Source organism: Arvicanthis niloticus, chromosome 6, assembly GCF_011762505.2.
Source record: "Arvicanthis niloticus isolate mArvNil1 chromosome 6, mArvNil1.pat.X, whole genome shotgun sequence".
NCBI lineage: Eukaryota > Metazoa > Chordata > Mammalia > Rodentia > Muridae > Arvicanthis > Arvicanthis niloticus.
This window is the reverse complement of record NC_047663.1, coordinates 127,490-153,813: the sequence shown is the minus strand read 5'-3', so window position 1 is coordinate 153,813 and position 26,324 is coordinate 127,490. Positions and strand designations below refer to the sequence as shown.

The window sequence follows — 26,324 nt, the reverse complement described above, 5'->3', positions numbered from 1 at the left end:
ACTTTGTGTGGTAACTGTGGGACAACATTGTTTTACTGAAAGAGCAGCACTCCTGCCTTGGGTCCTCCTGTATGAGATTTTGGTGTGCAGGCAACTGGGATTGATGGAGAAGACACACCCTGCAATACTCTTTAGAGCAGAGGTCTACCACTCTACATAAAAAACTGAAACAGCTTCATTATACAGGTTATACATTGTACATTGTATACACTGTATATTATATACACTGTACATTGTGTACACTGTACCTTGTATACACTGTCTCTTGTATACCTTGTACCTTGTACATACTCTATACTGTATACATTTTACATTATATGCATTGTACATTATATACAGTCTCAAGGTCAGACTGTTACCTGAGACTAGTGTTGCCTTTCTGGAGAGATGCACAGCACAGAAAACCAAGGGCTTCACTGAGTGTGTCTCCTTGGTGCCTTTCTTGTCCATCTCAGGAGTGCCTGCAAGAGGAGGCAAGTGAGATGCATTGCACAGCTAAAGCAGGCCAGGGATGCTGGGCATGAAATCCGCAGGGTCAAGAATCACTCAAAAGCTTTGGGCCTATAATCCTGCAGTCTCCAGGAGCAAGAGAATGTCTGCAGTGTTCCAGTATTCCCATTGTGGAAATGATAAAGAGAGACAGAAACACACATTCCTCAGAACAGTCAAACTTTCAGGAAATAGATCAGCATGAATGACTGCAGAGCCCAGGCCCTTTTGTCTAGCATTTCCAAATATTCTCTAAAAGAAAGTTGAGGTGCCTGACAGAAGCCAAGTGAACCATTGGAGGGTGTGCATCTCAGGGAGGGGCAAAGACTGGAGCTTCAGTCAGAACTGACATTGGGCTGACTATGACCACTGGTTCTCACTTCAGGATGGATAGGTTATCACTGTAGAGAAGTCTGGTAATAAAATGATTTTTCCTATGAGCTATTAGAAGAAGGAATGTCCGAGTTTACCCACCCACCAGTCTCTCTCCTAATCCACCCACCCATCCATCCACCCACTCATACATACATATATCATCCGTCCACCCACCATCTTTCTATCCATTCACACATTCATGCATCTATCTATCTATCTATCTATCTATCTATCTATCTATATATCTATATATCTATCTATTTATCTGTCTACTCATCCAACCATCCATCCCTCCATCCACCGACCATCCATCTGTCTATTCTTTAACATCATGCTTTAGAAATATAATCACTGACATCTCAAAAAATGTTCACAGTACACTGCTGTTTTAAAACGTAGTAGATAAATGAACAACTATAACATGCTTGCAGTTTTATAGAAACCTCAAGTACCATGGTGTTCAGAGAAGTTTAAATGAGTACACTGAGAAGTTGCTGTCAGGTAATGGGAGAAACAGCCAACCAGCTCTATGAAACATGACCCTGTGTGGAAAAGGACACGAGAATGGCCTCTTAATTTTACTCATTATAGAAATGACCATCATCACTGACTACTCCACAGCTCTCAAGCAACCACTCTTAGGGGATTCTCCATTACAGACTGCAGTACTGACTTTAAGAGCAATGATGTCTGGTGCTTATTTAATTATCCACTTTGGCATCATAGTTCTCTTGTGATATGAAGTCTATTTTCAGTCTCAGGCTCTGGAAAGAGGTTCTGTCTATTTTTGAGGAGTAGCAGACTAAAGCATAGATGAGTTTCTCTGAGAACAATAAAGAGAGCTATGTAAGTAGGAGAAGGAAGGATCTCTTCAACTAAAAGAGAAATAGATGCATCAGTCTTGAAGAGAGAATAAAGACGAGAGCATTATTGTTTAAAATGTGGGGAGGGCTGGGCAATGGTGGCGCACGCCTTTAATCCCAGCACTTGAGAGGCAGAGGCAGGTGAATTTCTGAGTTCAAGGCCAGCCTGGTCTACAGAGTGAGTTCCAGAATAGCCATGGTTACACAGAGAAACTCTGTCTTGAAAAAAGAAAAATAAATAAATAAAATGTGGGGAGAATTTGGGAAGAGTAGGAAAAGAGAACAAATAGGATCAAAATTTATTAAGTGAAATAAATTAAGTAAAAATTTTATGTCCTATGCTTCAATATAAACATTAAATTGGGAAAAATTGAGGTTTCATTGTAAATAATTTATGATACATAAAGATTTTAGAAACAATTATGGAATTTAGAGACAATTATGGAAGAGTATCTAGATTAAATGTCAGCATTCTGAAATGTTATTGCAACTGTGGCTGATGTGAGTTTGTAGTTACCACTGAGCAGGTTCCTAGGTGTACTTCTTTATGTTCTAATGGCCACCAACTTGCCATTTAGTGACTAGGTGCAATCCACCAGGAATGAAGAAAGAATCCTTCAGTTTAGATTTCCCTGAGAAGTTTAGTGAAGTAATTCTTTAAAATACCAGTAGCAAAGTCCTTTGCAGTGAAAGGGAGATCATTCTTGTTGGGCTCACACAGGGTTCCCTGCACTTTTCCCATGATAGAGTGGTGAAACTTCAATCAGAGTTGAGAAACCACACAGTAATTTTATCAGAAAACATTTAATGTGGAGAATTATTAACCTGGAGTGTGTATGTGAGTAGCATGAAATAAAGAGAACCCTATGAAGTCCATTCACAGTAGGTATAAGGAATGGCTGCCACCTCCCTCTAGGATGAGAAAGAAATGTCAAGACGAGGCCTTGTAACACCATAGATCATGTCCTTGTTCATGTGAGCATGTCTGCTGCTCACTGAGTGACCGTAGGCATCATGTTGGCAGAGCTGACTGAACACCTGCCTTATGGAAGAAGAAACCTCCTTTCCAGGCTCTAGAGAAAATTCTTTGTGGAGAGGGATACCATGAAGACACTGCTGGGCTACAGAACCACAAGAGGGAGATTCTGTACTGCCAAGGCCAAAGGTGGAAGAGCCATTAATCTGTTGGAGCCAGCCAAACAAGTACAATAGGACCAGGAAGGAACCCTGTTTCCTCCTTCAGTGCCTTCCCATACTGATCCACTTACAGAACAGTGAGGTGCTATCAGGCAGAGTGGAAATGCTTAAAGTCTTTATACCTATTTTCACAAGGGTAAAAACGTGAACTTGAAACTGAGAGGAAATAGCACAGGTGCATGGCTCAACAGCTCACTGACCCATTTCACAGACACTGGTACCAAAGGAGTGAGTCACACAGAGATTTCTAGGACAAGTCTCCCTTTAAACATTTAATTGTGGTTTGTTTTGCTTTGTTTTGTTTTTTCTTAACTTTGTTAAGTTTGGTTTTATTTTATTGGAATATATATGTATATGTATATGTATATGTATATGTATATGTATATGTATATGTATATATATATATAATACATAATGTATATGTATATATATTTGTATATATCGTATGTATGTGTGTATATATATATATATCCTGCTCAGCCACATAATATTACATGCATGTATGTTTTCTGGGCTGACCATTTGGCAGTGGACAATCTTCTAGGGAAGAGGACCTCCTTTGCTTCTAGCATATCTTAGCTGTCTATAGTTCTTGGTGTAGGACTGAGGCCTTATGGGCTTTTCCCTATTCACTTTGTCGTGTTCACTGGTATCATCTTTGTTCAGCTCACCTTCGGGTTGTGTCTGTTGGTGAGACTTTATGGATGTATCTTCTGACATCACTAGGGGACACACTTTCACAGCAAACTCCTTGACCCTTTGGCCCTTGCAATCTTTCCACCCCACTTCTGGTTAATTGTTTTATTAAAAATTGTTTATTTGTGAGTGTATCCATGTTCATCTGCATGTATTTGTTTGGATTAGCACATATTTTTATGTAGTGTGTGTGTGTGTGTGTGTGTGTGTGCATGTGTGGTTGACTATGGAGGACAAAATGAATGAATGTCAGGTCCTTGGTGATAGTTATAGATAGTTATCAGTCACTAGGCTTGACTTCTGGGCTGTGAACTACAGTCCTAATGAATAAACATCAGGCACTCACTCTTAACTTCTGTGAATAGCAAACAGTCCCTGTCTGTGTATTGAACAGTCTTCTTTGGAAGACATTCTCTGATAGATGTTAACACCAAGTGAGAACATTCTGATTCTTTGGGTCCATAACCAGTTGACTACCACCATGATTTTTCCTCAAACTTCCATTTCTCCAGTCTTCCAAAATTACATTTTGTAGCCTCTGAACATCCCAAACACGTCAGTCCCCCCTATATGTGTCTGCCTTTAAGCATATCAAACTCTGTATGGACTGAATGCATGGACAAACTTACAGCTTGCAGCTCTGTCGCCTGAAAAGATTTCCCTCTGGTGCTATACTCCAGCATATCTCAACTATTCCTCTGATAAAACCTAAACAGTTAACTTCAAACTCGAGCTCCAAGAATATCTAGGACCAACAAAGGATATACAAAATAGCAGCAGGATGCAAAAAAGGTAAAGACATATTAGACCCACATAATATCTTGATACATTAAGAAAAATTATTGTAACTAACCTCAAGAGATGATTTTTTTTTGCATGGGGTGATTACATATCATTACCCGAAAATGATTTCCTTATTCTGTGAGCACATCAGCTCTCGTTGGCTTGATCTTCTGAAATGATGACTGAGACCTTATGTACTCAAATATTGCTATATATGTTTTTTCCATTTTTACTTGCTTGTATACAAGCCATTATTTAGAAGTTTATTTTTAAAAACCGTTATTGTAAACTCTATTAATGTCATCCAAAGGCCTTCTCTGCAAAATTTAACAGGGTTTTAAAAAGAGACTATCACTTTTGTTAATCAGCATAGCTTATATATTCATATACTATACATTTATTGTAATATTAGCATTATATGTATGTCAATATAAAATGAATGACATTAGGATTTATAACACTGTTAGTTTTAATGTAACAGTACTCAGAATAGAATATCTTCTAGAGTTATATTGTATGTGCATGACTCACATGCCATGGCAAGCATATGTGTGAGAAGACAGAGACAACTCAAGTTCAAAAGATCAGACTGTATTCCACTGAGAATTTCAGCCAGCTTGCACTTGCACTGTCTGTTGATTGGCTCTATTTTTGATCTCATTCTATTGATTCTACTTCTCTCTTTTGAACACTGACACATAATTTGATTCTGAATATACATCTCTCCATGTTTATTTGTCTTGGTATAAGAATTTATGTACTGTATGGACCTTATGGGAATTCTCAGTTTTTGCTGGATGAAATGAACACAAATGTCTATCCTAAGGGCAATGAAACAGGAAAGACTGTAACTTGGGTTACAGCAGAATACCACAACTGAAAATTAAGCAATTAAGTAAAATGGCTCACATCATAGCAGCAGGAGTCTCTCTCTCTCTCTCTCTCTCTCTCTCTCTCTCTCTCTCTCTCTCTCTCTCACTCTGTGACTCTCTCTCTTTCCCTCTGTGAATGTAAAGAGAAGGCCTAAAAACCACTGACCAGTTGTAAATGATAAGAGTTCTTCAGAGTCTAGGAGAGTAGGTTTACTAGGCTAATATGATTTCAACTTTAATGGGACCTTTAACACATGCATAGATAGTTCTTGTCAGAGAATGAATACAGGTTGTCCATCTGTGGCAGTGGTTCCCAACCTGTGTTGTAAGCTCTACTGGAATCACACCAGATATCCTGTATATCATATACTACATACTACAATTCACAAGAGTAGCAAAATTACAGTTATGAAGTAGCATTGAAATAATGTTACTTTGGGGATCACTACAACATGAAAGACTATATTAAAAAGTTGTAGCATTAGAGGTTACATCACTTCCTCTTTAGTTGATGGATAGTCTTTGAAAATGCCATCACTGATATTCACAGAGAAGTATTTTATGAGTCTCCTGGGCCTTTCTCAATTGCAGTGGTGCTAATCTCCACAATATATACCACCTTCATTTGCCTATTTAAATTATTATTTATGAAATAAGTCAAAAGCCACTAGCCAAAAGGCTTTTCACCAGTTAGAACCTAAATGCAAAACAAATACTGAGTAAATGCCTTACCAAAACATTTCTGCCATGTTCGAATTTTATAGAAACAGAACTTTTGAGGTGAGAGTTTGGAACAGGCAAGCTGGTATGAATTCACCCTCCAGCTCCATCTTTTGTAGTCTTAATATATATCAGGTATATTATTGTCTCTGTTTCACTATACCCTAACACATAAGGACAACTATAAAAATATCCACAAAAGCTGTATTTTATATAATCATATACTCATGAAATTGATTCTGTTCCTGGAAAATGAGTTGTTACCATCTGTAACAGTGAAAAGCTACCAATTACTCATATTCTGAAAACTATATAGCCCTCAGCATTTAATCATGTATGCATTCTGGCTCCCATTCTAAATATGAGACAAATTCATTGTAAACACAACTAAAGGATTCCAAACTGCATCCTTGGTTGGTATGTCTATAAATACAGACATATTAGTAACAGGATGGTCCCACTGTCTTCCTCTGGAACCCCATCCTCTGCTGCCACTTGGGAAGTTATAAGCACATGCATTGCACAGTTTCACCTGCATACTTCTTTAAATTCTACCCCTAAATTACAGAAAGATACTGCCATTCCATTCTCAGGAGAGTTCAAGAATCCAGGGTATTAGAAGTATCTTCAACAATTCTACATAAATTGTAAAATGAAAATAAGTTAGAAAATATGAACACTGACAAATGAGTTTGTAAGGTGCTCATTTCTGATGGTTCCTGAAGAACTTTTTGATGTCATTTCCATATCCCTTCTCACATTCTGGGAGAGCACACGATCATGTCTTTGATCCCAATAAGACTTGGCAGCTATTAAATGAATGGTGTACAGACAGCTGCAGGGAAGGGCTTATAGCCTTTCTAATTACATGGTCATGGGTGATTTCTACCCTCTAAATCTTTAGAGGACCATCCCATTGCCAACTATGTATACTATTTTAATCTCTCATTATAAAACTTCCAACATCTCCATATGATTAGTTGCTATGTAATAATTCATATAGAAATGTTGCCCAGAAAAACTGTAACAACAGAGATATGTCCCCAAACTGCTCTGGACATGTGAAACTGATACGTGCACATAATCATGTTAATATTATGCCCTTCTTGTACTCACAGTTTGAGTCAAACCGGTTTCAGATCTACAGTAATAAACATAATAGTATTTTTCTGCATTTTAAAATGAGGTATAAGTAATATAAATGAAAAAGCATCTGCTTGGCTTTGGTCAAAGGAGAAAGAAAATGTAGAGAGACACCACGGAAGGTGTGTACCCTGTCTTCCCATGGTGTGCTCTTTATTATCCTCTCTGCTTCTTCGTCGCTTTCTCATCTCTCCTTCTAGAGATTTTGGGACTGTAACCAATCACTTTCTAGATAAAGAAAGGAAATAGTATGAGGTATAGTGAAAGTCTAGACATTCAGGGATTTTATTTCAAAACAAAATGTATACATGCCCTGCAATCTTCCATAATGCAAATTGATTAGATATAAAAAAATAAGCCTACACATTAAATTCTCTTTCTATAGAGACATGCACATTTGCATGTATATGATAATCTCTAGTCACTTTAATTAAAATTAATTTTTAATCATCTTAAAGACTGAGAAAATAATGAGAAACTATTTTCTACAAGGTCAGATAAGATGATCTTTGTAAATTTACCCAAAACACGAAAGCTTGTCTAATTCTGTGTTAGCTCATGTTTCTCTGATTTCCTCAACTCCTTTCCAAAAGTTGTCTACAGTGATAGCATTACAACAGATGGTCTGAAAATTTAGAGGTAAGGAGACCTTAGAAAAACTATTTGAGGGAGTAGGGGAGATTGTTTTTGCTTAAGATAAGAAGCTTATCTTAAATGCAATTAGCAATAGCTATTCATACTGTCTAAAATATATGTTGTCATGTCCTATATAACCTGCCCCATGGCATAACTTGCAGTATAAAAACTTAATGACAGCAAAGAACAGTTAAATGAAAATTCCAACCTCAGCCAGTTTCAGTAATAGAAACAAGACACCATGAACACGTCACAAAACTAGACAACAGATTCTAGAAAGAAGGTTCTCTAGAAGAGAGACACGGGCATTCTTCATTTACCAATAACTTTGCTTTGTGTAAAAGGCATCTACAATTTGGAATTTTCTTTGTTGCTTAAAATTACACATCTTCTTGGCAGTTCAGCAGTCCATGGTCATTGACAAAACTTATATCGGGAGTGTTGTCCTATCTGTGTAATAGCTCTAGATATTGAAAAAGATTCTGTATCCTCAGATTTACGTTCCTCATTCATGGGATAAGTATACTGCATACTTTTGTATGTGTATGTATAAAAATAAAATAAAAGTAGACAACATATGTGCAGAACAGTCGCCGGTATAACAAATAAGCAACATACACCTCAACTGGGTCATCCACTTCTCTGTAGTCTTGTTTTTAAGAATCATACATGTGGATCTAAAGAAGAACCATCTACCCAAATTTACATAGACATTTAAACTTATACTGATATATGTATGTATTTACTTAGATTTCCAACTTGGCTTTTCTTGGCTTTTCTTAACATGGGTGGAAAATTTTGCCTATTATCTTCTCTCTTTCTTTTAATGTATTCAAAGGACACCAATCACATCCAAGAAGGTTAAAATGAAATGGTTCAAAGGCCTTATTAGCTTTTAAAGAACTTTTATGCTGTTCTAAACTTCTGAGACTCTCTTCAAAGGCCATTTGAGAGAAGCTTGTTCACATTTCAGATTACAAAGCATTATTGGCGGGCAGAAGTAGAAATGCTGTCCTGCATCAAGGAAGTGGAAGCCCCAGACTGGCAGCTCTGATTAGAAAGGGCAAAAAGGACAGTGGGAAAACAGTTTAGCATGGTGCACACCAAGCCCTTAATTAGCACCTCATACCCAGTCTCTTTGAATCAATTAAACCAAAGCATAACTTCTTTCATTTTCAGAAAGAACAAAAATGAAGGGATTCTGTGGTCTGTTCTCCATGGTATTCATGATGCCCTTATTAGGTTCAAAACATCATGCCAATATTTTACACATAGTAAATCTCTTCATGCTTGTATGCTCCTGTAATATATATAGCTGTGTTATCCTCTGTCTCTCTATAGATCATTCATGGAGGACTTAAAAGGCCATGTGTAAAGTGTAAGGTATATATATCCTATTGACATTTCTGTGACTAGGTATCAGTTACAGGTTAGCCTAGTAGCTCAGTAGTAGAGAGCTTGCATGGTTAATGTGAGGCTTTGGGTGTATTCCCTATCATTGTATAGATCAATAGATAAATACTAGATAGATAGATAGATAGATAGATAGATAGATAGATAGATAGATAGATAGATAGAGGCACAGTATAATGGGAGAATTCAAATGCTTCTTAAAATAAGATATTTTGGGCATGTGATCAGCTCTAGCCAGTGACTTATCTGTAGCATGAGTGTATATGAGTGATACAGTAGCAAGATGGGGAACTGTGGTACATTTTATCCCAGTGAACTCAGTACTTTCTTGAAATGGGAGCTACTCACATAATTTTTTTCCTTAGTCTTGATGCAAAACACCACATCCAATATGGCAGTTTCTCTATCCATCACTATAGTGTGATTCCATATACGGCAATATTTAATAGTAGATATGTCTCTTTCTTTCAGTTTAAAAGTGCAGTAAATGCCCTTGTACTTTTAAAGACGACCCTATCAATCTTCAAGTTCTTAGGACTTCTTGCAGCCAATCCATCAGTGGATTAACTGAGGAACTGAGGACCTTTTCCCAGAAGACTGAGAAACTGAGAACTCAAGTACTCAGTTTTGAAGGAAGTCACCCTTATTGTTCTGCAGTGGCTATCATTCTCCTTTGGTGAAGGAAGATCGTTTGAAACTGGGTTCTCACTGAGTTGACAGTAAAAACAAGTTAGTTTTGCTCAGGGAGTCTGTTTTTCATGTGCAGTTTTGGCTACAAGGCACTTTATTTCTCCCATCGAACACAGCATTTTACTACTTTGAAAATACACGTGATGAATGCGTACAGCTCTAAGCATACATTTGCTGCAAATGGCACACATATGTTTTCATATAAGCAGTTAAGCAGCGTACCTGTAGGAAGATAGATTCTCTTTCCCTCGGTAGAGGCAACACTCACCTTACATAGAAATCCCACCACAAACCAAAATCCAGATATCACCAAAATCCAACTTGGTGAAAAATGAATTTACTGGGGTTACTTACAGAAATATGAGTGAGGAGTTACTTACAGGAGCAAAATGATTCAAGGACAGCTGTATCAATGAAGTCCACCCCAGCATGGGTGACAGCTCACAAAGGTGGAAACCTAGAGCACTCTGCACAGTGCACAGGGTGCTCAACATGTTGGAGAGTGTCCTTACCAGGTGACTCAGTCATTCTATACCAATTGCTGAAGTTGTGGGGTGGGAGAGTGTGGGTGGGGGAGCACTCTCACACAGGCAAAGAGGAGGGGGAGGGCAGATGTGGGATGGGGGTTGGTGGAGGGGGTAACCTGGATGTGGTCTGAGATGTAAATGAATAGAATGATTAATAATAATTTAAGAAGACAGCTCAAACATCTTCTGCTTCTTCCAGGCAGCTTCAATACTCTTCTTTGCAGCTTGACTTCTTCTCTTCTGCAAAGTGACTCTCGGAGTCACTTTCAGCTTACTCTTTGGGAGGGAGGAGCCTAGTGAATCCAGTCAGTTTCAGGGATTTCCTGAAACTATTTTGAGTTGTTCACTTTCTGTTAAAGAACTTGGCTGAAGGAGAAAATGTTTCAATCTCAAGGAAACTGCTATACAGCAATGCAGTGCACAGAGTAATTGATGAAGAAAAAAGCTGAATGAACCAATGCTGGGAGGGCTGGAGAGTTTGGCGGTTAAAAATGCCTACTGCTCTTTTAGAGATCCACATTCAGTTCATACCCACATTGACTTGCTCACAACCTGTAAATCCAGTTTCAAGTGATTCTATAACCTCTTCTAGCATCTACTGAAACTCGCATGCACATGATACAAATAACCTCATGCAAGCACTCGAGCATAAATAATGACACAAAGATGATGATCATGTTGATGATGATGATAAAATAGAATTGTGGCACCATAGCCTGACTCTAAAATAGTAAAATAAATTTAGCCATTTTTTAAAGCACTGCTAAATGTAGAATACTTCCTATTCACAGATCTTTGTCATGTTTCAAACATATAAACTGTTTAGTAAAACGAAGTTAATCTTCCTTAATATTATAACATAGTGATAACAAGAAGAAATAGGTTTCATACACGCAGAGTTCATGGTTTAAAAAAAAAAAAAAGACCTCCACATTCCACAAAAGACATCCAGAGCTTTTAATTATTCATTCATTCATTCAGTTAGTCAATAAATCTCTTGGGATCCTGTAGGACCATGGTAATCAAAGTGTAGTCTGCAAACCAGCAATGTGGCATCACTTTTAGCTTGTTAAGAATGCATCACATTAGAAACCAATGCAGAGTTCCTGAATTAGAACAGGATTTTAACAAGATCCCCAAGTGACTTCCATGCATATCACAGTCTGAGAAACCCAACACATCCCATCCTGAGGTCACTCAAGAGAGAGAGGGGGAGAGAGAGAGAGAGAGAGAGAGAGAGAGAGAGAGAGAGAGAGAGAGAGAGAGAGAGAGAGAGAGAGAGATTTTCACATTAGTAATCATTTCTCAAGGAAAAGCTTGCAGGGATTACTATGGAGGTTCTCAACCAGTCTGGTATGGCAATATAACTAAGAGGCTACTATTGGTATCACATGTGTAGTGAGGTTGCTAAATACATCTACAACATATCAGACAAAAAAAATTATCCATGAACCAGCTTTTCACTCCCTAATTACATCTAGTCTTTTAAAAGGGAAATAGTTGGGTAATAGTAGAAAATCTCTTTACCTGACCAAAACTGATAAATCTAGTTGTAACAATATTATACTGCATTGAGTAAAATATGTGAAGCCTGCCTTCTCCAGGAGACAGGAAAGAGGCAAGAAACATAATATTTTATTAGAAAGCTTTTAGTAACCGAACAAGATATTTAACATTCCAAAGCATTTCATTCAATAAATGCACAGTGGAGTCTCTTTATCATGCTCTAAGGAAGTGAGTACAAGTGACAGATTTGGAAAGTTTGATTTCAGATCGTCTGCATTTTTCCTAGAGTCCTCTCTGACCCCACACCAGGCTTGTACATAAGTAATTACTTGTCTACAATTAAGCTCTAAATAATGCAATCGCTCCATTCTTGTCCCATTACTCCAGACCCAACCACAACAAATAATGCTAATCACATACGAGGTCAAGTGTGTAATTCTTTACAGTTCAACTTCTGTGGCTTTCACCCTATTTAGAAACAGCAGAAAATAACCTGTAATTAGCAAATGTGGCCCCAGACACTTTTGCTTGGGAGCACTGAAGGGATTTAGCACCTAGGCTTGCCTCTGATCTGGAAGCTGGAGCTGGCAAGCTTCAGCCTAAGGCCAGAGAGCTATCAGCACTCTGTAAGTCAAGGACATCAATGAACATGTCAAAAGCATCTACCCCAAATCACATATTACTTGCTTCTTTCACTGTGGTTTCTGTCTTTAGTATATATTTCATAGACTTTCCATTCTTTTTGAACCTCTATGGGACAAAGGCAAAGCATTACACCTGGGGGAAGCCCAGAGGGATAACAAAGCCTCTCTCTTGTTCTGGTGGGAAATGTTGAAAATGTGTGCATCCACCATAGCTCTCTTCCCTCAGATATTTAAGACCTGCAGACTGCTTACCACTGAGGTTGGCTAATCTTATCTGCTCTATTCTGCTGTTTACTGTAAACCCTTCCTGCTGGATTCAGCAGTATGCAACACTCCCATCTCTTTGTTCACCTGTACTTAATGAACATGTTGGGGATTTGTGGGCACTGAGGCTTTTCCATCTGAGAGCCAAATTTGTCCAGTTCCAACTTTTCTGTGTCCCCACATTTGTCCTTCCTTTCTTCCCTAGCTGATAGAGTCAAGTCCATCTGGGATATAGAAACTCAGAATAAATATTACACCAACAAACACCACAAGAAGATGCTGGTATTTGCACTGAGATTATACTCCATTTGTAGATGGATCATTGTCTTGGGTCTTGTATACAATAGTTTATTGGATGTTATTTTATCTTTGTGTGTTGTTTTTACAGTCACATATGGAGATGTAAAGAATGTGTATTAGGGACAGTAACCGGTGCTTTACTTTACAGAGGCAAAAACAAGAAATGAGAAAGAATGGGAATCTTTGGAATGATCCTGTTTCCCTTACTTTACCAACAAGCACATTTTCTGGGCCAATTTTAAAATGTCACTATATTGGACTGTTTTCTGTATGCATGTTAGTCATCATTTTATTACAAATAAATTAACTTATTCACATTTTTCCTCATGTTTTCCAACTACTCAGGATAGCTAATTTTATGCTTTTATTAAATTTCACTAAAAATGGTTTTGCTTATTTACAGATTTACTGAGAAGACAACAACTTTGATAGTTTCAGAAAAAACTAATGTATGAATAATTTATATTCTGAAAATTGCTGTAGTAGATAAATGAAGGGAGGCCTCTTGCAGAGAAATATTTATTTACTATTGCACACATTTTGCTGTGTGAAATTATGAATGTTCAATACATTGCTTTTTTAACTTACAAATACTATGCATTAATATTAATTATCCAGTGGAAAGGACTAATTTTATATCAACTTGACACAACTTGAGTCACTGAAAAGAAAGGAGCCTTAATTGGACCATAAGCAAGCCTGTGGAGCATTTTCTTTGTGAGTGATTGATATTTGAGGGCCCAGACCATTGTGGATGGCACCATCCCTGGGCTGATGGTGCTGGGTGCTATAAGAAAGCAGGCTGAGCAAACCATGAAGAGCAAGTGGTAAGCAGCACCCTCCATGGCTTCTGTACCAAATCCTGACTCCAGGTTCTGGCCTTGTTTGTGTTCCTGCCCTGGGTTTCTTCAGTGGTGGGCTACAATGTGGAAACACAAACCAAATAAACTCTTTCCTCCCCAACTTGCCTTGGTCATGGTGTTTCATTGCAACAATTGAAATTTTAACTAAGACACAGGGTTAGCAAGAGTTTAGTAATGGGTATCAGCATGTGTTGAAATTGACTTGCCTCATTGTTCTGTCCCACAGATTCAGATGTGTCCAGGTGCCACACTTGCCCCATACTAGATATCAAAGTGAGGGCTTTGCTAGGCAAATAAGTGACATTTTGGATATTCGTGTATTGGAAGTTTTTACCAAAGTGCTTACATGCTGGTAATTATGCCATGGTTACCTATGCACTAGTTTTATGTGTGTCTCTGTGAGGGCTCAGATTTCACTGGCTCATTGCTTATGTTTATACCATTATAGCAAAGCCCTCTTTCCAGGAAAGAGAGGACCAGACTTACACTATTCCTGTGGCTTGTTATTCATCTCAGGTGAAAATGTGAGTATAAGGATTTGATCCTAGCAATGCATGTAGCAAAAACGCTGAGGTCAATAGGTTAAAAGCTTTTTTAAAAAGAAGATGAAGAAGAGAAAGAAGCAAAAACCAGATTTTGCAAACTTTAAGCCAAGAACTGTGTGAAATAGTTGAGCTTCCCACCGGTAATCTTATTTTTCAAAATGGATGGTGTGAAAATACTTTTCCAAGTTTACCAATGTATGAATGTTTGAATTAGAGCCAGGTATGGTGGTGGACACCTTTGATCCCAGCACTCAGGAGGCAGAGGCAGCTCAGTCTCTGAGTTTGAGGGCCAGCCTAGTCAACATAGAGAGTTCCTGGTAATTCATGGCTACATAATGAAACCTAGCCTCTGGGGACCGTGGGGGGATCGGGGTAGGATGAACCAGATAGGGGAAGTTCTCTGAAGCCTGAAATCATTTTCTCAGGTCACGTGGGCACTTTCTCTGGATTTGCCTTTAGTATTTTTATGTGCATGTTTTTTCTTTTGCACAAAAATCTGAGTATCTCTGTGTGTGCTAGGATTTTGCAAAGTGTTTAGATCATATGCATGGTGGTTGTTATTCTTTATTTTTTATAAAGGATTTACTTTTTATATGTTTGTGTGAATGTACTCCACATGTGTGTACATGCTTGCAGAAGCCAATAAAGAGCTTTGAACCCCTGGAGCTGGAGTTGTAGGCAGATGGGAGCAGGATGATGTGGGTGCTGGGAACTGGTCTCTAAAAGAGCTTCGTGTGCTCTTTATTGCCCAGCCGTCCTCCAGCCTCTGGTGGTTGGTATTGTTGTCAGCTTGACACCATCTAGAATCATCTGGGAAGAGTCTCAGTGAGGGATTGTCCCGATCAGCTTGGCCTGTGGTCCTATGGTCACATCTGTGGAAGGCTGGTCTTCATTATGTTAACTGATGTGAGAAGACCAGGACCACCAGGCCTGGGGTTGGGTCCTGAACTGTATGGGTACACAAAGCAAGCTGAGCAGTAAGCGTGTGTGCATGTTCTCTCTGCCTGGGACTCTGGGTGACCAGCTGCTTCAAGTTCCAGCCTTGACTTCCCTGCAATAATGAGCTGTAATATGGAATTGTGAGTTAAGATGAACCATTTCTCCCCTAAATTGCTTTTTGTTAAGGTATTTTTGTTTTGTAAAAGCCTCCCTAAGACAGTCAGAAAGTTCATACTATAGATAGATAGATAGATAGATAGATAGATAGATAGATAGATAGATAGATTCCTTAAAGTTAGTCTTTAAGAGCCATTTCTTGGCAGAGGAACTCTGAGGTTTCATTTTTACTAGGCACCTCAGGGTCCCTTTGATTCTGTCATTCATTACTACAAACTTAGTGGCTCGAAACAATGTAACGCTTATCTTACAGTTCTAGAGGCGAGAAGTTCAAGACAGCTCTCATGGGGATGAGTTTAAGTGCCCCCACAGTTCTTCAGAAGGCAGTAGGGAAGAAGCCTTTGGCTGCCTTCCCAACCTCTAGGGGTCACATTGTTAGCATTTCATGTAGGCTCCACCCCACACTTACCTGGCAATTGCCAGGTGTGCCTGACTCATTATTAAAAAAAGCTGCTTGCCCCCCTTGGCTCTTTCTTACCTACTTGCTCCTGCTCTGTCTCCTTGCTCCTGCTCCCCCACTCTCTCTCCATGGCCAGCCTCTACTCCTACTCTTTCTCTGCCTTTCTCTGTCTCTATTACCCTTTCAACTCCCCTCCTCATGCCCTGAATAAACGCTGTTCTATGCTAAACTGTCATGTGTACCATACTGAGGCATCCCTTCCCCCTGAGGGACCAACCACACAATGGAATAGTATAGAATAAATTCTCTTCCTTTCTCCCCCAAAAAACAGTTGCAGCCATCACCCTTATCAAAGGCAGCGAAGGGGGAGGATTTTGTATCCTAGCAGCAGGGGGCAGCAATGATCTCAGAGCCAAGCTCTATCTGTGCCAAGGCTTAAAAACCATTCCACAGAATTTCTAATAGGCCTCTTTCTAAGTGCGCCATTCTGAAGTTTGAAACCAGTGACACCGGCCTGCTCAGCTTTTGAGACTCAACTATGATGAAAATATAATTCACTTCTATCTAGGACAAATGTATCTGTGAATGGCAATGCTAAGATTTCAGCCATCTGGGCTAGGGTGCAGCTCAGAGGTAGAGCTCTTGTCTGGCTGCATGAGGCCCTAAATTCTACTCCCGAGCATATTATTAAGAAAGCATTTAGACCACTGACATCTGGGCCCAGGCGATGATCCCTGAAGCTTTATGCCTACTTTACCTTGCCCTGAAGACCTTCACCCTCCCCCACACCATCCTCCTTCAAAGCTGCACCCATCCCTCCAACCCTCTCAGGTGCAAAACTTGCAATACTCTCTTTTGTGCACGTAACTGAAGCTTTATGTGACTCTTATTGATAAATAAAAACTCAAACTCCAAGACCTGTGTTTTATTGGATGAATGGACTAGAGAAGCATAACTGGACAAAGGGTATGATCTAGTATCCAGAGACAAGGCCTGCTTGCTCAGTCTCTCAGCACAAACTATCGATGTGTAAATTAGAGATGGGATGAGTGTTTCTGAAACTTCTTTGTCTCAGGCTCCATTTTGGCTGAACACACACTGGGGCTGCAGTGGAGACATGTCAACAAGGTTAGGTAAGTAAGTTGTAGCTCTGTGTAATCCATAGAGTAACAGAAATGATTAAAATGTTTTCTCACCATTCCTATTTATAAGAAACTTATGTGTTATTTACAAATTTTGTCAAGATACTACATATTATTTTGTTCTAGTAGGAAAAATATATTTACAAACCTTATGCTAATAAAAAAAACTAATACAAGGGATTGCAATAAAACAGGAAAACGAAACTGTTTAAAATCTACATCTTTAATATATCAAGTAACAAAAGATTAGCATATGATTTATGGAAGGTATTTAAACAATATTTATAATGTTATGGACATATATATCTATATTTTTACACCAAAGTTTTAGAAAGTAAAATCACGTGTACGGTTAAGCCAAAATATTGACACATAACAGAAGACCAAATACATCTTAGCTATAATTATGACGTCTAAAGTCTCCTTATTTTTTTAAAATAACAAGGGCAATTGAACTTACCATTTTTTTCTACATTGTTCTCATCAAGTTGTGGTAAAGCATGAGTAAACTGGCATCATGGTGACTTAAGTGATTTTCAAGAGTACCAAATATTTGAGAAATGGGAAACATACCCTGTTGTAATTTTATATTTACTTCAAATACAAAAGCAGTTTCATTTTGCTTGCTGAAATTATTTTATTTGAGCAAATGGTTTTAGATGGACTTCTTTCCCAGACTTGAAATATGTTTCTGAAGGAACAAATACCACACAAAGAACATTGATTCTTCTTATTGTACATTTTCTTTTGAAGTGTTTCTTCTAAATTTTCTAAGCATGTTTTATTTGTTTTGTTGGTGCTTCATTTAGATCCTAGAGAAGAAATAAAAACGAATAAATATAAAGAACTGTCATTCAAAACTCCTTGTTCATTCCACCCATAACAATTCATTGACACAAGTTTACTCCTGGAATTCATGGTTAATTAACCCAATTTAAATTACAACAAATTCCCTAAAGTTTCCAAGCCTTGTTTCAGACCAGGGCTTCCATAGTCTTTCCCCTCTGTCCCTCTCAGCCTCTCCTTCTCATCCATTCCTTTTTATGAATTAGACTAGAACCACAGAAATACCTTCTATCAGGGACTCCCAATAGCCACACAGGGTAGGAATGTGGAAGTACTCTCCACCAAGGACCCACAGCCACCACACTTTCATAGGACACAGGGTAGATAAAAATAACAAAAGAACAGAACAGCAAGCCAAGAAAGTAAATGTTAAATCTAAAATAAAACAAGCTCAAAACACCCTGGAAATTGCTGCACCATAAAAAAAAAAAAAAAAACTATGAATAATAGAAAGAGAAGGAGAAGAATCCCAGACCAAAGGTACACAAAAATTATTTATATATATATTATTTTTTAAAAATTACAGGAAACTTCCCCAATCTAAAAGTCGAGATGGCTAAAAAAGGTTCAATAGGCATAGAAGCAACCAACCAGAGAGGACTAGAAAAAATTTCATGACACATATCCACCAAAATGCTAAATGTACAGAATATACAGAAAGAAGGAAAGGCATAAAAAGGCAAGTCTATTAGATTAACACCTGAGTTCTCCATGGAAACTTTGAAAATGAAATGTCCGATATTTAACAAAGTGAGAAACCACAGATTCCAGTTAAGACTATGGTACCCAGCAAAACTATCAATCACAATAAGGTGAAGAAAAGCATTTCACGATAAAACCACATTTAAACATTTTTGCTCCAAAGAAGGCACTAGAAGGAAAATTTCAATCTAAGGTGACTAACCACACCCAAGAAGACAGTAAATCATCCTAGAGCAGTAAATCAAAAAAGGAAAAGAACGAAGTAACAGGAATCATTAAGCACAGTTCACTGATAACTCTCAATATCGATGATCTCAATTTCCCACTAATAATACACAAATGCATCTGAGAAATATCCCTTACCATCATAGACATCACCTAAAGGATGAAAAGCAGTATTCCAAGAAAATAGACACAAACAGGAAGCAGGTGAGTAATTTTAATATCTGATAAACAGACAAAATTAAAACTAAACAGAAGAGATATGGAAGGACACTCTATATTCACGAAAGGAAAAGGCCACCAAGAAGAGATTGCAAGTGTAAACATCTGTGCACCAAGTACAACAGCATACGAGTTCATAAAAGAAATATATAGCTTATAGTTGTCTATAAAATCACATATTTACTCTCCCAAAGTGATAATTCCATTTTTAATGAAATTTATCTTGGTACCCCAAACACTCCATTATCTTTAACAATTCTATTTTAACCTATTGTCTGATTTTAAGACCTATACAATAGATACATTCTTTGAAAAAGTGAACAAGCATCATTCATTATCACAGAAATTAGCAAAATTATTGAGAAAAAAAATAAAGAAAAAGGTGTCATGTTATCCAGAGGCATATATGCTATCTCATGAGACTACCCTAAATTCAAAGAGCTCTAAGTCCCTTCAGAGAAGAACCTTCTCATTAATCTTCATATTCATTTTAGGACCTAGCACAAGATGAATGCTTCATAAATCAGTAGTTTTTGAAGGAAGCCATAGGAATTATAGTGCTGGAGACAGGTCTGGCTGGGCCTTGTGGTCTAGAACTGGTTGACACAATACATACATAGTCAAACAGAAAGCCTTCTGCTGCCATGGACACATGGCTTTCCCACATGTGATTGAGGGTATATCTGGTCCTTCATTAATATCTTTTTCAGCTTATCACTGGGAGTCATAATATGCTTACCACTAGGAACATGGTAGAGACTACAGAGTAATTACAGAAATGACTCAGAGGCCCAATTTCAAAAACATAAGGGCCGAGAGAAAAAATGTCAATTGGATATAGTTTATTTATAAAGTATAGTTGTTAAGCATGGTGGCATGTGCCAGTAAACTCAGCATTGCACAGCAGAGGCAGGAGTTCAAAACTAGCTTGTACTATATATTAAAACATTGCCTCAAAAATAAACAAAAAAGTAAATATACACATAATATGTATATATATATATATGATTGATATAATAATATATTTAACCTTTATTTCAGTTATTAGTTTTTTGCAGTATGAAACAATCTATACAACAATAATGGTATATACAGAGTAACAAGTTGGGAAATCTAGATCTGATTTCTGTCTCTACTTTAAAATTTGTGCACTCTCGAATACCTGCTTTATAATGTAACTTAAGTTTTCTTTTATATTATATATAAAAACCATACCTATCCTACCATAAAATATAAAGATGTCTATGAAAACAGAAAACTAAGGTGCTATGACCGTTAATTATGTAATCAAACATCAGATGAACATACCCACTCTCAGTCTGTTTTCTTACACGAGTTTAACACTTGAATTATCCAGTCGAATGCGCTCAGCAAATCCACAACTTTCATCAGGTTTTAATGAAGCATTTGATGTAGAACTTGTGGGGAAAAGTTTACAATTTAGTTAAGGCATTCAAAACTATCTTCATTTATGTATTGTATTTTATAATAAAATTAAATGCAGAAATAACAATTGTGCAATCCTGTGTAAGTAAATGGAGGTACTAAAAATACTTAAAAATAAATCTAGCTATGACTTTAATGATGCTAATATAATTTAGATAAAGTGACTGCATCCAGGTAGCAGTTCTGTAGACTATTCCCCAGGTGCTTTGCCACAATGAACATCAGCATCCTTGTTATTCACGCTGTGGAGACATGTCAAAGTAGTAAAACGCACTGATGCTAAAGATTGAAAAAAACTAAAATATTGTTAAGATTAAATTTCATTCCCAATTTAATCAGATAAAACTCAGTTCGATATATTTTGCAAGATTAAGAGCTTTTAAGTTCTAATTTTTATTTTTGTTTTTTAAAAAAGTGAAACGATTTGTGAAGAGTAGATGAAGTATACATGAGATATTTTAATATTTTCAAGCTATGTTAGAACACATATACCCTACATATGTACATGAAACCTACGAAGTGAAAAATACCAGAGCTTATTATTCTCAAGCTCATCTAATTGAGGGAAAGAAGGTTATGAAAAAGTAATTGTGTACACATCTGTCATTAATCTTTTTTAACCTTAGTTAGCGGTAGGATATAATTATTAATACCAGAGGGAATGTAACAGAATAGTAACTAATAGTCTGTGAACAGTCAACTTACTTTCTACATTATATTCTTTAATATTAATCCACAGGATTGGTTTCTCATGTGCTAGCCATTAACATTTATAACCACAAATACACAATTTACATAATGACATTTCTGAGAAAACATGTATGTAATAATGACTGTGTTTGCATTTTGAGAACATTCTTGGTATAAACATTTGCAACATCTGAGTTAAAACATGGGAGCATGTAAAGACTCAGAAAAGTTAGTATTAATCAGTGAAAAGAATGACAAAATCGAGACGCTATAAAGTAGTGCTGCAGTGGGGAACACAGATTGTGAGGCAGCTTAACTGCCCAACTTAGACTGACACCTGAGCAAAGGACAGGAGTCTCACGGGCCCACAGACTCCTATTCCAGCACTGACAGAGGGGGGGTCCTGAAATCAGGGGATGGGATTAAAACTAAGATACGCTTTGTTTTTTACTAAACAAATACCTATGATAAACTTTCACTTTTTGCCTAATGGAAGCAGGTTATGACTTGTATTTGGAAAATCCATCTGCCAGAATCAGTTGTCTTCCATTCATAGGAAATTGTTAAGCAAAATAAGTGTTATCTGAACACCAAGGCCTGTTTATTGTATGACAGGTGGTCTTCTAAGAATGGCTACTAAGCGGCTCACAGGAGGCAGCACACAGGGCATGGATATACCGGATTAAGGAATGCCTGGTGGAGTAGGATGTGAGAGATAGCACAAGATATCACACTAGTCAGAACGGCATGCAAGACAATTCAAATTGTCAATTTCTGGGACTTTCCACTTAATGTTTTCAAATCTTGGTTGAGACCTGGTCACTGAAACACAGAAAGCAAAGCCATGAGTTGAAGGGATGACTGTATTACTTGGTTAAGTGGCACAGATAGACAGTCAGGAAAAAAAATGAATTCATCTATATGCTTCAAGTTTCCTTTGTTCTGTGTTTTGGAAAGGCAAGACAGGATTCTAAAGTCACTATGAGAAAACACTATGAAGTGTGAATAACTATGCTAGTTGTAAATTTGTGTCCTGTAGCCCAAATGTAACAAGTCCATGGAAGAAAATAAGAAATTTGCAAGAGTTAACATTACCTGTTATACTATTCTCTCTGTTCTATTGGAAATAAAAACGGATAGTAAAAGAAAGACTAGTTCGTATTTAGTATGTTTGTGATTGTACCTATGATAGGCTACAAACATGGGCTACTCTTGTATTAATTACACTTGTGATTTATAGTACTTTTTCAAATTGGTGACTTAATGGTCTTTGTCAATTGAGGAAAATAGTAGCCATCATCTTATCAAATTTCCTCAACTTTTTCTTTTGGAGACTGAAAATACATATTTCTAGAAAAGTAGGGTTCTACAGGTCTCCTTCACACGTTTGTTTTCTCCCGTTTTGTTTAGGCATTTCCTATGTATCTACTCTCCAGTTCACTCATACTATCTTTTGCGGTGACTAATCCATTAAACTAGTTGACCTGAGTTTTAGATTTCAGTAAACTCTATCTTTGTGGTTCTAGAATATCATTTTATAAATTTTGACAGAATATAGATCTTTGGTCAACGTTCTATCTTATCTACTCTAATGAAATGAATCGTGGTTTATAATTAATAGGTTACATTTGCTAACCCTTATCCTTGTCATCTGTGGGTCACTGCTCCTCTGATTTGTTGGTTTTCTTTCTTTACACCATTTGCTTGTGTATCTTGACATTCCATTATTTTGGCTTAATATTATGTATAAATATTTGCATAGGTGCCAGATATCATATTCTAGAAATTAGAAGTTTTAGTTTAGACACATGATGAATGGATACAGAACACTTTAATTTATCAAAGACTGAGTTGGTCTAAGATCTGTTTCAGGCTTTCAAAAACTGGTTTCTTTCTAGTTTGTCCTACTCCTAGGATACAGCACCTCAGAGATTTTCTAATAAAATCCTTGGCTGGTCAAAAGGTCTCCTTCTTCCATATCTTTTGATCTTAAACCTTTGTTCCCCAGAATGTCATGTTCTGCTTAACACAGTGGTCTTTTAGCAGCTACTTTCAGTTTGATTCTCAATAGACCTTAGAAGATAGCAAGCCTTAAAAGTAAAGACCACACAGAATGACTTGGGTCCCAAGCTCAGGGATACCTACCAATCAATTAAGTGCCTTTTGTTCAGTCCTATGCTATGAACTGGCAAGTCCTAAAATAAAGGGAGTGTGGTAAATTAAAGTTGACTCCCTGTAGCATGTCGCTTTCTTGAATGTTACATTTTCAAATCTTTGGCTACCATGGTTGTTTGCCAATGCCTTCAACAAAGTATTAGTTGTATTTTATTTAGTCACTACAGCTGAAGGACAATTGTAATTGTTCTTGCTTGGTGGCTTGTTCTGATTAGATTAAGATACTGTGTATGGCGAAATAGAAATTAGGAGCAAAGAAACTCAGGACAAATACCAGAATAAAAGTAAGAATTAAGTGACACTTTGGAACCTAGACTTTTCAATTTATTTTTAATAACCTAAAAATATGGGATATTCTATATAAATTTCAAGTGGAATTCTTGGGCTTCATTTAGGTTTCCTTTCAATAATACAAATCCAGGGCTTCACTGAGCACTTAGTAAAGATAATTAAATAAGAATTTGAGTCCAACAATAATAAAAAGTCATGGAAAATAAAAGCATAAAAATGATCTTATATAGAAACTGAAACAGTCCATGCTTAATCATACCTTACTGATCTCCATTTCCTCTTGACAAAAGTAGTCATGGCCATGTAGGATGGCACACTTGTTGACGCAGGCCTAGCATCCTTAGTTGAATATGAAGAAGACTCAATCCTAAATATTAAGAATGAAGAATTAAAGAGAACAAAATTACTTTACACTGCGAAGAGAAACGTGATTTACATTTCTAGAATAAGGAAACCATTGATATTAATATATATAGTAAAATATTCCTCTATACAAGAAAACATTCCCTCAGCACTCTTTCTCCTTTAAAAACACCAGTTAGAAATGCTGCCAATAGATTTCTGCACTCCTTGTAGTAAAGAAATGGAGAGGGATTTCTCTTCCCGTATTTAGATCAGATGTCATATGTAGTTGAATGCTTGCTTAAACGACATTCATCCAATCATAGATTAAAAGCCTGACTATGCTGAACTGTGGATTATCCTCACTGATAAGTAAGCAAGGTAGTCTTTTTCATTGATGGCTTAGGGCACACAGCATCAGAATATGGAGAACAAATGAAATACTTCTTAAGGTCTCTTCTAGCTTAAGGAAGGTCAATCAAGTTAGAATATAAACTTTGTCATCTAAAAAAGGGGTTAGTGTATACTCAACTAAATGTAGTAAACAAGCAACTTTCATATCAAAGAGAATACACTTGATTTATAAAATAAACCTCCAATATAAGCAAAGAAGAGAAAGTTAACATTTTGAAAGTCTTTGGTGAAAGAAAAAGCAATGACTGTAAAGCACTCTGCTTTTGTACCTGTGTAAACTGCTTTTGCTGCTTGCTAGTGCTTCTTGTTCAGGAATTTATTCTTCAAGCTCCCGATATCATCACACACAGTAGATGTAGAGTGCAGACCCTCTTTACACTCTCTTCTGCTGAGAGGAGAATCTACCAGTGCTCTCAGGGAATTATCATTCATTACAATTGCAGACTGTGATGAAGCTCCTGTTAAGGATGGAGACAGGTTTTGAAGAGAGTTTTTGCAGTCATCTAGGGTATAAACAATAGGCTGAAGTTCTTTGCTGAAAGAAATCATTGAGCTGTGTACTTTCAGACAGTGTACACTTCTGAGTATGCTTTACTTTCAAGAGAGAAGGCATCAATTTTCTTCTGGTTCTTCTTTGTGGAGTAATTTTAAGCAAGTTAGGTTCACTCATGAATACACCTGTTCAATAAAATTATAAAATTAAATAGAAAGTTCAATGTAATAGTCACTCCAAAAATCTCAACAGTTAAGAAAAATAAAATCACCAAGAACATAAATTTGATAGAAATCTTTAAGAAAATAAGTAGGAAACTAATACAATATTGTTAATCATTTACAACTTTAATAGTACATTTAGTGTATAAAGTATAAATTCTTAATAGACATCTTTAGATAGTGAGTAATCATAATATCAAATTTCCAGTCATTTCTTTCAATTCACAAGCAATTTCCAGCATTCATGTTTGTTCTAGATCCAAGAACAAGTATTTAATATTTGTAGGTATAGATATGAATACTTATCCTACTGGGAATCAACACCACCTCATTAGGACTAAGTGGCATTCTTGTTTAGGAGGCAATAACCAAGAAAACTATACTTCCCTGTGTTTGTCAACACCTCCATGTATTGAGGATAGAAAACTGTATTGAGGATAGAGAAGTGAGTTGCAAGTAAGGAGACTTGGATTCTATTTCTGGTTTTACCAAAGACCCAGTGAGTGACCTTGGGCAACTCACTTTCAGTAGTGTGCACATGAATGCCTTGTTGGAAAATGGAGATAATGTCATTGCATAGAAAGGGATTTTTCAGGATTAGATGATAGGTGTTGGGAGCCGACTTTAGTAGAAAGCGGCTAGATCAACTTTGCAGCCTTCTGGAACCATATACCCTGACAAAAGATTTGGTTTTCAATAGCCTACAACAGCTGAAGCACACTCTGATATCCCACATATTTTGTGTTGCTGTTTACTGCCCCCAGCTGCAAGGTGCACATGGTGGCCACGCCTGCAAGGCATGCAGTTCATGTGCTGTCCACGTGCTATCTAAGCCATACATGCTTATAAGGCGCATGTGCTATCCACGCCTGCAAGACATTGTGGTTCACGTGCTGTCCACGTGTCATATCAACACCTGCAAGGCACGTGGCAAAAGCCTATAAATAGCTCAGAATTCCCTTCAATAAACCAGACTTGATCAGAATCTCTGTCTTGTCTCCATTCTTCGAGTCTCTTCCCCTTTATCCCCACTCTTTCTCTCGCTAGACCCTGACCCTCGGACCGGAACGGCAACT

At 37.4% G+C, this 26,324-nt stretch overlaps 1 long non-coding RNA gene across 3 annotated transcripts in view; it reads right to left on the bottom strand.

The window, feature by feature from the left end:
- Positions 1-16,967: 16,967 nt before the first annotated feature.
- Positions 16,968-26,324, bottom strand: part of LOC143442569 (uncharacterized) — a 37,593-nt gene continuing 28,236 nt past the window's right edge. For 2 of the 3 annotated variants that reach the window (XR_013110810.1, XR_013110809.1), the window contains 5 exons: positions 24,804-24,992; positions 24,038-24,145; positions 20,485-20,594; positions 17,645-17,996; positions 16,968-17,146 (listed from right to left, as the gene is read on the bottom strand). This is a non-coding gene — a long non-coding RNA (uncharacterized LOC143442569). The remainder of the gene's footprint in view (positions 17,147-17,644; positions 17,997-20,484; positions 20,595-24,037; positions 24,146-24,803; positions 24,993-26,324) is intronic. The other variant, XR_013110811.1, reaches the window with a different exon arrangement.